The 10708-nt window shown below is 50.7% G+C and overlaps 1 protein-coding gene across 1 annotated transcript in view; it reads left to right on the top strand.

The window, feature by feature from the left end:
- The first annotated feature begins 2593 nt into the window (after positions 1-2593).
- The window catches only part of NTMT1 (N-terminal Xaa-Pro-Lys N-methyltransferase 1), a 93579-nt gene continuing 85464 nt past the window's right edge, over positions 2594-10708 (top strand). The window contains exon 1 of the mRNA XM_085325216.1: positions 2594-2720. The gene's annotated coding sequence lies outside the window, so the exon portion shown is untranslated. The remainder of the gene's footprint in view (positions 2721-10708) is intronic.

Raw genomic sequence — 10708 nt, 5'->3', positions numbered from 1 at the left:
CTTTACCATTACTTTGTCATCTCCTTCCTTGGTTCCTACTTTTGTGGACTGCTTGGGAAGTCCAGGGGGAATTGTCCTTGGAGCGCAGCTACCAGAGAGTGCCCCAGGGCACAGAGGGACAATGGAGAAGCTCCACCCCAGGGCCTCCACGGCCGTTCACGCATGTGCGCTTGAACCGCTTGGGATGCAGCTGCTGAACTGCTGCCGTTTGTGGTATGGTGGTTTGAAGCACATTTCAGTTGGCTTTAAAATGCCATTCTGTAAACTTGATCCCAGCAATACAGTGTGCAGTGTGGTGTGTCCATATCTACCTGAACTAGTTTTAAATTAGCTTGATCTGGTCTTGGTAGCAGAGCATGAAGGACTGGCCATGTTGGTTAAGATCGGGTTTAACTAGCACTTTGCCCAGCAAGAGCAGGGAGATGGTGAGGGACTGCACGTAAGAAATGTGCTGATGGGCAGTCTCAAAGAGAACATCRTCTCCAACAATTTCCACTCAGAAGCCTCCTGAGCAAGATGCCCTATCTGTGTCATTGTGTTTGGATAGCTCTGATGGTTTTATTTTCATGGCTGGGGCTACTTGCTTTCCAAGCCTGCTCCTCTGAACTCCCACCGCCCCCGYGGTGCCGTGCAGTGCAGCCTGCGCCGCCGCATGCAACGCATCCCCAGCGTCTCCCCTGGGCTTTGCGCTCCCGCACTGTGCCCTACCCATCGCCCGACCGCAGCCGCAGCCAGGCTGTRGTCTAGATGTACTCAATGATTGTTAGATGAAGCCAGCTAACAGGATCTAACGCCGCAACTTCAAATCCGTGCCTAGGCAAGCCTGAGAAAGCTGGGAGTGTTGCGGATGTGCAGCTCGCCGGGGCTTGAGCACCAAGCGCTYGGTCCGGTCTTGGGCTGCGCGTCCTTGCAACTCTGACACAACGATACATTTTGTTTTTGTAGAAATGAACCAAAAGAATGAGGGGAAGTGCTTACAAACTCATTTTTAATGAAGGTCCTGACTTGTGGACAGATCTTTTGTCCAGATATGAATGTATTTATGCCGGTGGCACCTTGCCATTAATGCAGCGACTTACACATTTGTAATGTGATATTGGTGTATACAAGCGAGGCTGGAGTACAAAAGACTGAGAGATCAGGGTTTGGCCTTTCCTTCCCCTGTTCTTCATGGGCTTACACTGGCTGATACCAGCTGGGAGAGCGTGCCTTTATTTTTCTTTGATTTTTTTTTAAGAAGGAACACTATGTTCCAGCAATTCAGTGTTTATAGCTGAGGGWCCCTTGCATGAGGGGTGCCTGGTGGGTAGCACCTGGTGTGCTGAAACCCTCATATCTCTAGTCTCTGAGCTTCACTRTGTAGAGATGGTGGAAAGAAGATGAAAATCCCAGCTTTCGTCTTTTGTCACCAATAGCACCTGAAGGAATCTGTGCTATTTTTACTGTTTGTTTTCGTTTCTCCCCTCCCCTTTTAACTATGCACCTTAGCATTTTCTGTGGGCTCTGTCACTGGGATATCTCCATTTGGACATTGAAATAGGTTGCTTGGCTGGGTGGTTGGTTAGAATAAAGTTATTTGTACTCTACAGCCCCATTTTCTACCATCATGCTGCAGTTACTGGAGTGCTGGTCCTGCAGGGAAACACTTGCTTCTTTCAAACAAATGGTTTGCTTTGGAATTAAAAAATAGTTTATGGGAACATTTCTGTGGGCCTTTGAYTATTAATTTATTATGAAAGGTCTAGTTCTGTTTTATAAAAATACAAAAACTTAATTTTAGAAGACCTAAATTTGGAGGCAACTTTTGAACTGAAACTTTCATGTGTGTGTTTCTTTTTAAATGACAAATCCGCCTTCTCCTTGCTCTGTGTTATGTGGTCARTCCTGTTGGGCCTGATCTGACTGTGCTAACACTGGAGGAAACCAAGCAGAACCGTGTGTCGGTGTCGGTGATCCGATCGCAGCCGGGAGGGCCCCGTGGCCCCAGGGCTGGCGTACGCCCGGTGCCCTGCGCGCTCCGCTTGCGTCTGCTGAAGCCGGCAGGCTCAGCCCTGGGTTTCAGCGACGTTACCTGCGCTGCGAAGGACTTTGTCCAATTTTTCCAAAAAGAAGAAAATAAAGAGAAAAAAAAATGCTTGCTTTCATTTTTGAGCCATAAATGTGTTTTTTCAAGACCAAGCAAAGTATTGCCACTGTAGCTGGAAACTGCTCGGACCAAGCCGATTTCCAACAGGGCTGGCACAGCCCTGCCCAGGGCCTTTTCAGGTCCGTCCTCTGGCTTCCAGGGACACCTGGTTGCCGCTCTTTCGAGGACAGACCCTCCGGCTGTGGAGCTGGCGCGGTGCCTCGCGTGGGACAGCAGAGCCCAAACGCCTTCGGGGGGTGTCAGAGAAAYTGGGCTGAGAGGGGGGCCGGGAGCCGCGCACGGCCGCCCGGGCTTTCCCGGGCACGTGAGGACGGGAACCGGCTGGCCGAGGGTCTCGGCGGGTGCAAAGAGCCACGTGCAGACACGGGGCGGTGGCGATCGCTCGCCGCTCGCAGAGGTCTCTGCGCTCTGCCATCGCCTTGCGTTTGCTGCCGGGGGAGAGCCAGCGAGCGTGGCGTACCGTGAATTCACCCCCTCGGCTTCTCTCCTTGGCCCGCGTGCCCCGGCGCAGAGGTGCCTTAGCCGGATGGCTGCGGCGCCAGGCGGGCTGCTCCAACCGGTCTTGGAGCTGCAGGTAGGTTCCCACGTCCCTACCCGAGAGCAGAACCTGATCTCCAGGGCTTTCTCCGTCACCCGCGTTCGTGAGAAACCCCCCTCACCATCGCGGCTTTAAGCACCGTGGGTGCGAAACACCCGCGCTCCCTTTGGTGCAGAATAAACCTTGCCAACTTGTGGCCGTCCCTTGGGTCCCCTCCGTGGCCCTGCTGAGACCATCCGTGCCAGCGCCTCGGAGCAGGGCTCTCGGCCCCGGGGGGGGGCCCTGCATCGCCTGGGGCTCTGCTGGCTCCTGGGAGGGTTTATGGCTTTTGGCCAGGGGTGGATTGTCCCCTGCCTCGCTGCCAGGCCATGGGAAGGGGAAGGGGAGGGCTGCATTCCCAGGGATTATTTAGGAGGATTGTTTAGGGGAAGGGGGGGATGTGGACTCAGATGCTTGGCCTTTGGGCAGAGTGCTCTCTCCCACTGCCTTCAACCTCTCGGGAGCCGGCGGAAGCTTTGCTGTAGCAGGGAAGGGGTTAAGGCTTCCTCGCGCCTGGCCTGGGAGCCGCCGTGGGCTGCAGCGTTCCCCTTCCGGGGCTGCCGGCGCTGAGGTTTGCAGGAATGTGTGCAATGCGGAGCTGGCTGGGGGAGGCAGGCCCGCGAGCGCCGAGCCCTCGCGGAGAGCCTGGGAGAGCGGGCTGCCTTCCCGGCACGGCCTCCCAGCCCCCGGCTCTTTGCTTCAGCGCTGAGTGATGGGGCTGAGCTTCGGGGACCTGCTGAGAGAGCAAAACCTCGCGGGTGGGAGAGGGGCTGAGGCACCCAGCACCAGTCCTGCTTCCCCCGGCGTCAGCATTTGCCAGAGCTCCAGCACTTTACCTGCCCGAGACACTCTTGCACGGGGGAACGTCTCKGGGCACGTCCTTGTGCTGGCCCAAGGTTTCGCAGCTCCTCTGCTCATCTGAGGTGGCTTTGCCTCTGCAGTGCCAGGGGCTGGGGRTCGGAGGGTGGCTGCCCCCGTGGGGTTAAACCAGACAGGAGGTCCCTGAAACACGGGAAGCTGTGTTTCACGAGGGCTCCCGCTTCCCCGGGCAGGGGAGAGGGTTTACTGCAGACGCAGCTGGGAGCTGGAAAACTGCAGCAACAGCAGCAGTGTTCCAGCTGAAACACAGCTAGAAGCCTTGAAGGTAGCTGCAGGTTGCCTGGAGTTCTCTCTGCAACAAAAATTTATATCCCCTATATTACTGGGGAAAAGCGAACAAAGAAACGTGTCCCCAAATGAGAACATGGTGTCACTGGGAGAAATCCCACAGCACGAGTGAGACCTCTGGTTTGCTCTCAGGGCTATTAACTCCTTGGTGGAAGGGCAATGTTTTCATTGCTAAATTTTCACATAAATTGCTTTTGGGTATTCCTGAAGAACTGTGTTTGCAGGTTGCCTAATTTAGGCAAATGGCAGGAGTAAGCTTTCACTCTGGAGCTTTCTGAGGTTCAGCCGGGCTTCCTCCGACCAGAGAGTGGCTTGCTGCCAGCTGCTCCCCATACGCTCTTCCACCACCCAAAATGTTTGTTGTTGCACAAGGACTGTGTTTTGCCTTTGATCTTCATGCAACGCTGCCATTGACGTTGGCAGGGACTGTCTTGCAGACCAAGGATGTTATACGGTGCTAATTTTGTAGTCTCAGATAACGGAGCCTCTCTAAAAATGTCATTTGGGGCCGTTTGTGGGGTGAGTTTGACATCTCTTGACTACTGCTGGGACATGGGTCCTGCGCRAGGACCTAGCAGGCGCTGCTATCTTGCTGGCAGCCGCCGCTACGGGGTGTGTTATGCTGCATCACTGGGGAAGTTAATGGACATTTCTCAGCAAAAGAATTTCCATTTTTCTACTGTCCCTTAATCTACCCCAAACTGATAAATAAAGTCTTTGGCCTTTGATTGCTCTAGGCTGCCAGACTTGTGCCAAAATAAGATCAGTCAAAAAGAGAATAAATGTGGGGAGTTTTGTTTTTGGATTATGGCTACACCATAGCTTTCTTATTAACTCAAATTAAGTTAAAAAAGGAAATTGATTTAACCAAGAGAGGCTTTTCAGATGCCGGTGGCAATAGTCTTGATTGTTTTTTTTTTCTTCTCTGCATGAACAATTATCAAATTAACCTCTTTTGATATGAGCCTTATATCAACACAATCGCTAATATATTTACACTTGCCAAATGACAACTTTTGAATAAGTTGTTTTGCTGTTGTTTTGTTGAACTCTGCTTTCTTTTGCCTTCCTGTTTCTCTGAGGAGGCCGGGGTTGTGTTTCTGGGTGGAAACCTGTGGGTTCCCTCTTTGAGATCCTCCTCACTGCCCTTTCATGGGAGCATTGTTATTGCAAAAGTTTAATCAAAGTATAATTAGCTTCGCTAAATATTTATATATTGTCACTTGCTATTGGGAGTGGAGCCGCTCTTGTGCAGGGTGCCGTATAAACAYGCATGTGTGGCTGGGCAAACCCTCCCCAGCATGTTTGTGTCCGTAAATCCCCAGCAGATGAGGAGGAGGGGACGGACCGTGCAGCGTGCAAGCACACGGGCAGCTCAGCCTGTGCACATGGCCACTGTATTCCTCCTTGTTTTCCTTTTTTTCTTAAAGGGAGTAGGGCCTCTGCGATCCAGCCTGTGCGCGTGTGCGTACGTGTCTCTCTCGTTCTCTGTTTGTTCCCGCCTCCCCCCATTTTTCACCCAGCTACAAGTTTCAATTACGTTTGGCTGAAGGGGAGAGCTCTGGGATCCCTCCCGCAGGTCTTGTGAAAACGGGTGGGTGGGTAAAGAGGAAAGACTCTAAAGCATGATTACAGCATGTGAACTCAACCCTTATGAGACACCAGAGAATCCACACTGGCAAGCGCTACTCGGAAGCGGATTTTGTTTGCCGTTTCACTCAGAGACCATCTTCTTTGGAGGGGTTGGAGGTTGGAAGGGAAGCAGAAGACCATTAAAAGCTGCTGCACTATCGTTGGCTTGGTGGCCACGGCAGAAGCAGTATTTCTGGGGGCAGTGGGGAAGGTTTGCTGAACACCAGGCAGGTGCTGGCAGCATTTTCACCTTTCAGGTCCTTTGGGCTATAGACGAAAAGGCAGGTGGCTGTGAGTCAGCTACCTATAAGCAGGCATTTAGATTAGATCTGGCCATAGCAGCGGTAGCTGGGAAGGGGAGGAGAAGTGAGGCTCCAGACAGCATTTCCCACAGGAGCAAAGCTGGCTCGGAGGTGTGGTTTGGCCAGGAGGAGGTGGTGCCTGAAGGAGCAGGACATGATGCTTGAGTGGGAGGTATTTCTACTAGTCTGTAGCCTCGGGACCTTGGGGATGGACAGCAGAGTTTGGCAAGCTCTTGGCTTTCCAGAGGAACGTTGCTGGGAGGATGTGATGYAAAACAGCAGTTGCTGATGAGTCCCCTTCTCCTTCCCAGCAGGAGCTTCACACCTTTGCTGGCTTGGAGTGAACCAAAGTTTGAACTGGACTCGATCCTCACTGTCCCCACCTGCTCCTGCCGTACATAACCTCTGCTCACCTTTGCTTTCCGTGTACACCTAGTATTTTTTATCACTGTGGTTGGGAAGTGAGACCCGACATAAGTAAATATATTGACAGCCTGTTTTTAGCCAGCACTGAATGTAAATTATCTCATTTGAACAAGGCTAATGCAGAATCAAGCCGTTGGTCCCAAATAACTCTTGTAAGTGCAGATGAGAAATATTCATGGCATCTTCACTCTCAGCATATTGCTTTTATCTTTGTGGTTCCTTGAGTGGCAATATAAAAGTTACTGATTTTGCACTTTCTATGCATCTGAACCTGAAGACTTTGAAATCGGTAGGTTTGTCTGCCTGATTTGCCTCGTTAGATCCATACCCTTGCAGGCACCTAGGAATGATCTACTTTATAAAACCTATTGCACTTACTTGTCCCCTTGGTTGTAATGTCCTGCCTTAGGTACATCCTTAACCAGGACATTGGAGAAAGTGGAGGTGAGGCTGCGCTGGGTCCCTCCAGCTCAACGTAGATTGTGGGCTTGGGAGCTGCTTGTGAAAAGACCAACAAAACCTCTGGGACTGGTGCATGCATGTGCAGCGCTATGTCACGACTGTGCAGCACAGGCRGTTAGTGTGTGGTAGGACAGATGCAAAGCTCCATCAGGCCAGCAGAGAGACTCCCTGTGACTTTGGCCCAAAGCTGTTTCCAGGAGCCSGTCAGTCTGTCCAGGCTCAGTGCCTCACTCTCTAGAGCTTGCTGTAACCAAGGTTGTGTCCAAGGCCAGAGAAGGACATGGCACTTAGCACACCCTTTTTCAATGTATGACAGTATGAGATAGGATGCAGAAGATGGGTTTCTTCAACACATCCAGAGGTAACTTATTTCCTGCRTGGATTTCCTTCAGATCCTCAGCCTGGCTGAGGTTGTTTCAGGGAGGTCTGCTGTCCTTGCCTGASGGCTTGGCCATGGCATGCAGAGGTGGGAAGATCTTGCTTTAAGTCAAGCAGGGAGTTGTGTTGTAGGTTTGGGATGGGGTAGCGGGGTGTTGCAAACTCTCCTTCTCTTGGTGCTGTGATGGTTGGAGGAGGGCCAAAGATCCAGTCTGGCCTACCATACACAGGGCAAGGGCAACAGCTGGAGATGGAAACTCCAGGCAGAGTCTTGCYGTCCTACGTGAAAACCTTTGCACAGCAGGTCTTTGAGAGCAAAGGCAGAAGGTTGGATTGTCTCAAAACCTTGACCGTGTTTGCACGCAGACGTCTTTCTGGCTTTGCTTTTCACTCCGTAACAGGTTTTTCCCTTTAAGAAGGCAGAAGATTGATTCCCTTGCAGGGCGCATCGCCGAGGCGAGCCATGTCCAAATGGTTTGCACGTCTGCATTTTTTACTGCTCTCGTTTAATATGTATGCAAATGCAGTCTCTCCTGTCCTCACTCTCTGTGTGGGTTTGCACAGTCAGGAGCACATTCCCATTACTGCTGCCCATCTCCTGCTCTGCTCTGCATTTGAGGAGACTGCCTTTGAAACACTGATAGATGGAGGTGCAAGGGAAAACGAGAGAAATGACGGATTTTCGTAATTTCTTTGCTGGGGAGGGTGGAGGCGGGAGGAGTTTGGAAACCAGAGGAGGGAGGTTTAAATATATGCAAAATTGTTTATTGGAGAAGGGGGGGGGCCTCCCACCCTGAGAGTCAGAGAGCGTATTTCGTATGCCGTTCCATTTTCAGAGCGTCAGCTCAGAGGATTTTAGCTGGAGGTTAAGGAAAAATTCCGGCACCAGCAATAATCTTGTGATAGCAGAAATATTCAGCTTTTGTGTCGTAATTAAAATCAGGGCTTCGGTCCTGGAAAGCAGTGTTGGCTTTTTTTTCAGTAAATAATGGACAAGGTGTCCGCAGTTGTTCCCTGCAAAGGGGCAGGCTATTGCTATTTTCTTTGGCTATTGCTGTTTTCTTTTCCTACCATTTTTAATAGCTGTATTTTTTCCAAAGTACTTCAAAATTGGCACCTGTGAAACTTGGATGCTCAYATATCCAGAGCTCTGTTTGCATAAGTAAAATGGGAAATAGTGTGCTTCAGCTAAAGCCAAAACATGGGAAACAACCTTTGGAAATGTGGCCAAAAGAAGAGTAGTTTTTCCTGTCTCCAAGTGATGGTGTTTTTCTGACTTACRTTGTTCAAAGCTGAAGTCTCCAGTTTCTGCATCTTCTTGGAGGTAACCAGGAAGCCTGAAGAGGTCCTGGCTTTTGGTGTGGAAAGCAGGGGGGGGGATGTTTTCCCTTCATTGTCCAGAGGATCCTGGGGATAAACTGAGGTTCAGCGAGTGCATCCCAACCGCTTCACATGAACGACATTCCATGAAACTTCAGTCCCCTTAATGCCGAAGGATCAGCTTTGCAGGTATATTTTAGGCATCTGGTAGCATTTTCTATTTTCATTTTTAAGCATAAGGTACCTTTAAAACCTGGCTAGTTTTAAACCTCATTATAGAGGGCCAAAGCCTTAATTTACCGAGCTCCTGTGGATAGGCAGGCACGTGCCCAGGGATGCAGGCTGCGGCGTGGGAGRGCTGGAGGCCACGTGCCGTAGTCCTGCTCCCTGCCCCAGCTGCTCGGTGGCCGTGGACAGCCTGCTGCTGCACTGAACTCTGGGGCTCTGTGTGGAGCACTGATAATAGGGCTAAAGCTAGAGCTTTTCCAGCCTCCTCCAAGAGTTTATAGATACCCCCCGCCCCAATACGCTTCTTTCTTTCCTCTCTGGAAGCCAAAGTGGTGCTTGCAACCGCTGTGCACAGGGGGAAACCCTTCTCGTGCAATACAAACTTGTCAGATATGTTTACTTTTGCTTCTCCAAGTTTTGCAATAGCGTTTTGTGTCTCAGTAGCTCTGGACGTTGTGAAACCCTTTCCATGCAATGTCATGCCTATGCCCCCATGTCTGCRACGGGAAAGGCAGGAGCCAAAGCAGTGGCACAGCCCGGCAGGACGCGGACCTCGCGCCATGACTCCGGTCTGTAAAACTGCCACCAACCTTGTTTCTGATGCAGAGGACTATTCCTTCTGTTTCTCTTTTCTTCCCATCCGTTTTGGGAGGCTCTTTCTGCCCCTTATTGACTCCTGCATTGTCAGATGCAGCCCAGGGCCTGCGYGCCCGGGGCGAGGTGCAGCGGTGCTGTGAACAGCTGCAGCTCGGACGCTCTTGGCTGAAGTGTGTCCCTTAGTCCCCTTGTGCAATGCATTTGCTAAGAAGTAAATATCCTGCGCTGTTGTGTCCTTGCTCTGATGAATTTGTGTGGCTTGTGATCTCTGCCTCCAAACTTCCCCTATTACAATTGTTTTTTAACAGTTTCTTTGTATTGGCAAGTAGATTCATGGAGCCTTTTTACTTCCTTCATCTTAAATTGTCCTCTACACAACTAAGAAACCATTCTGACTAGGTTTTGATGTTGTTGTCGCCCAACAGATGTCTGGGTGGTTAAAGTGCCCCCTGAGTACAAGTATCCTGTGTTTGCAAGTGCTTTGATAGTTGGTTCAGGAATCTTTTTGTTCTTTCTTTCCCTCCTTGAGTCCTGGGGGTCTGTAGCAGATGCCRGCTGCAGTTTCGCCTTTGTTTTCTCTTCCCGATATCCGTGCCCACAGTGTTATCCCTCTACCCTCTCCACTATCAGATTAGTTTATCTCATTCTTGTAAGCACCTCTGACACATGCAGCCACGTAAAGGAGTGATGAGCACACTGGTGCTGGTGGTGTCTCCATGGTTCTCCAGCGCACCTCACCAGCGTGGCTGGACAGCACTTACAGCCAAGGGGACATGTTACCTGCCATGAGTAGCAGTAATAGCAAAACCAAGGCCAGGTAGCTCCTCTCCTCTGCTTGTAGATAAGCTGTAACTGCTTTCTGGCATTGCCATGAATAGGAAGCCAGGACCCATTTTGTCTCTGTGCTCTGAGCCGTGTCACTACAACCCTCTTTTCATTACTTTTCCTCTCCATTGGTCTGTGTCTCCAGCATCTCTCCTTGTATCCTGAACTTGTCCACTGCCACTTAAGGTCTTCAGTGTTACATGCTGCTTGTTATCGTTTCCTTTGCTCCCTGCCTTGTTCTGGGTTTTCTGTTTTTTCCATGTGATCCAGAAACCCTCTATATTATTCTGTTCTTCCTCCCCATKGCAAACCTGTATTTCAGTTTCATCTTTCATGAGAAAGTCTAAGACTGAAGGTAAAATGTGATAACAGCCTTCAAAAATATGTCAGTCGTTGCTGCAAGCAGGATAGGAATAAACTATTCTCTGGGTCYGACTGTGGGTAGGACGAGAAATTATGGGCTTGAACCATAACGCAAGGGAGATTTAGGTTTGATGTTCAGATATCTCACGGTTGAAGCACCAGAGGAGACTCTGGGAGGCTGGGAGTTGCTGGAGAGGCAGGTCAGACAAGCCTCTGTCAGGAACAGCTGAAGGGGAGTGGAGGGTAGCAGGGTGATCTAGAKGAGCATTTTTCATCCTCTGCAGC

Source organism: Rhea americana, unplaced genomic scaffold (assembly GCF_003343005.1).
Source record: "Rhea americana isolate MKP2758 unplaced genomic scaffold, rheAme1 scaffold_97, whole genome shotgun sequence".
NCBI classification, from domain to species: domain Eukaryota; kingdom Metazoa; phylum Chordata; class Aves; order Rheiformes; family Rheidae; genus Rhea; species Rhea americana.
The sequence above is the reverse complement of the archived record's forward strand: the minus strand, read 5'-3'. Positions and strand labels throughout refer to the sequence as shown.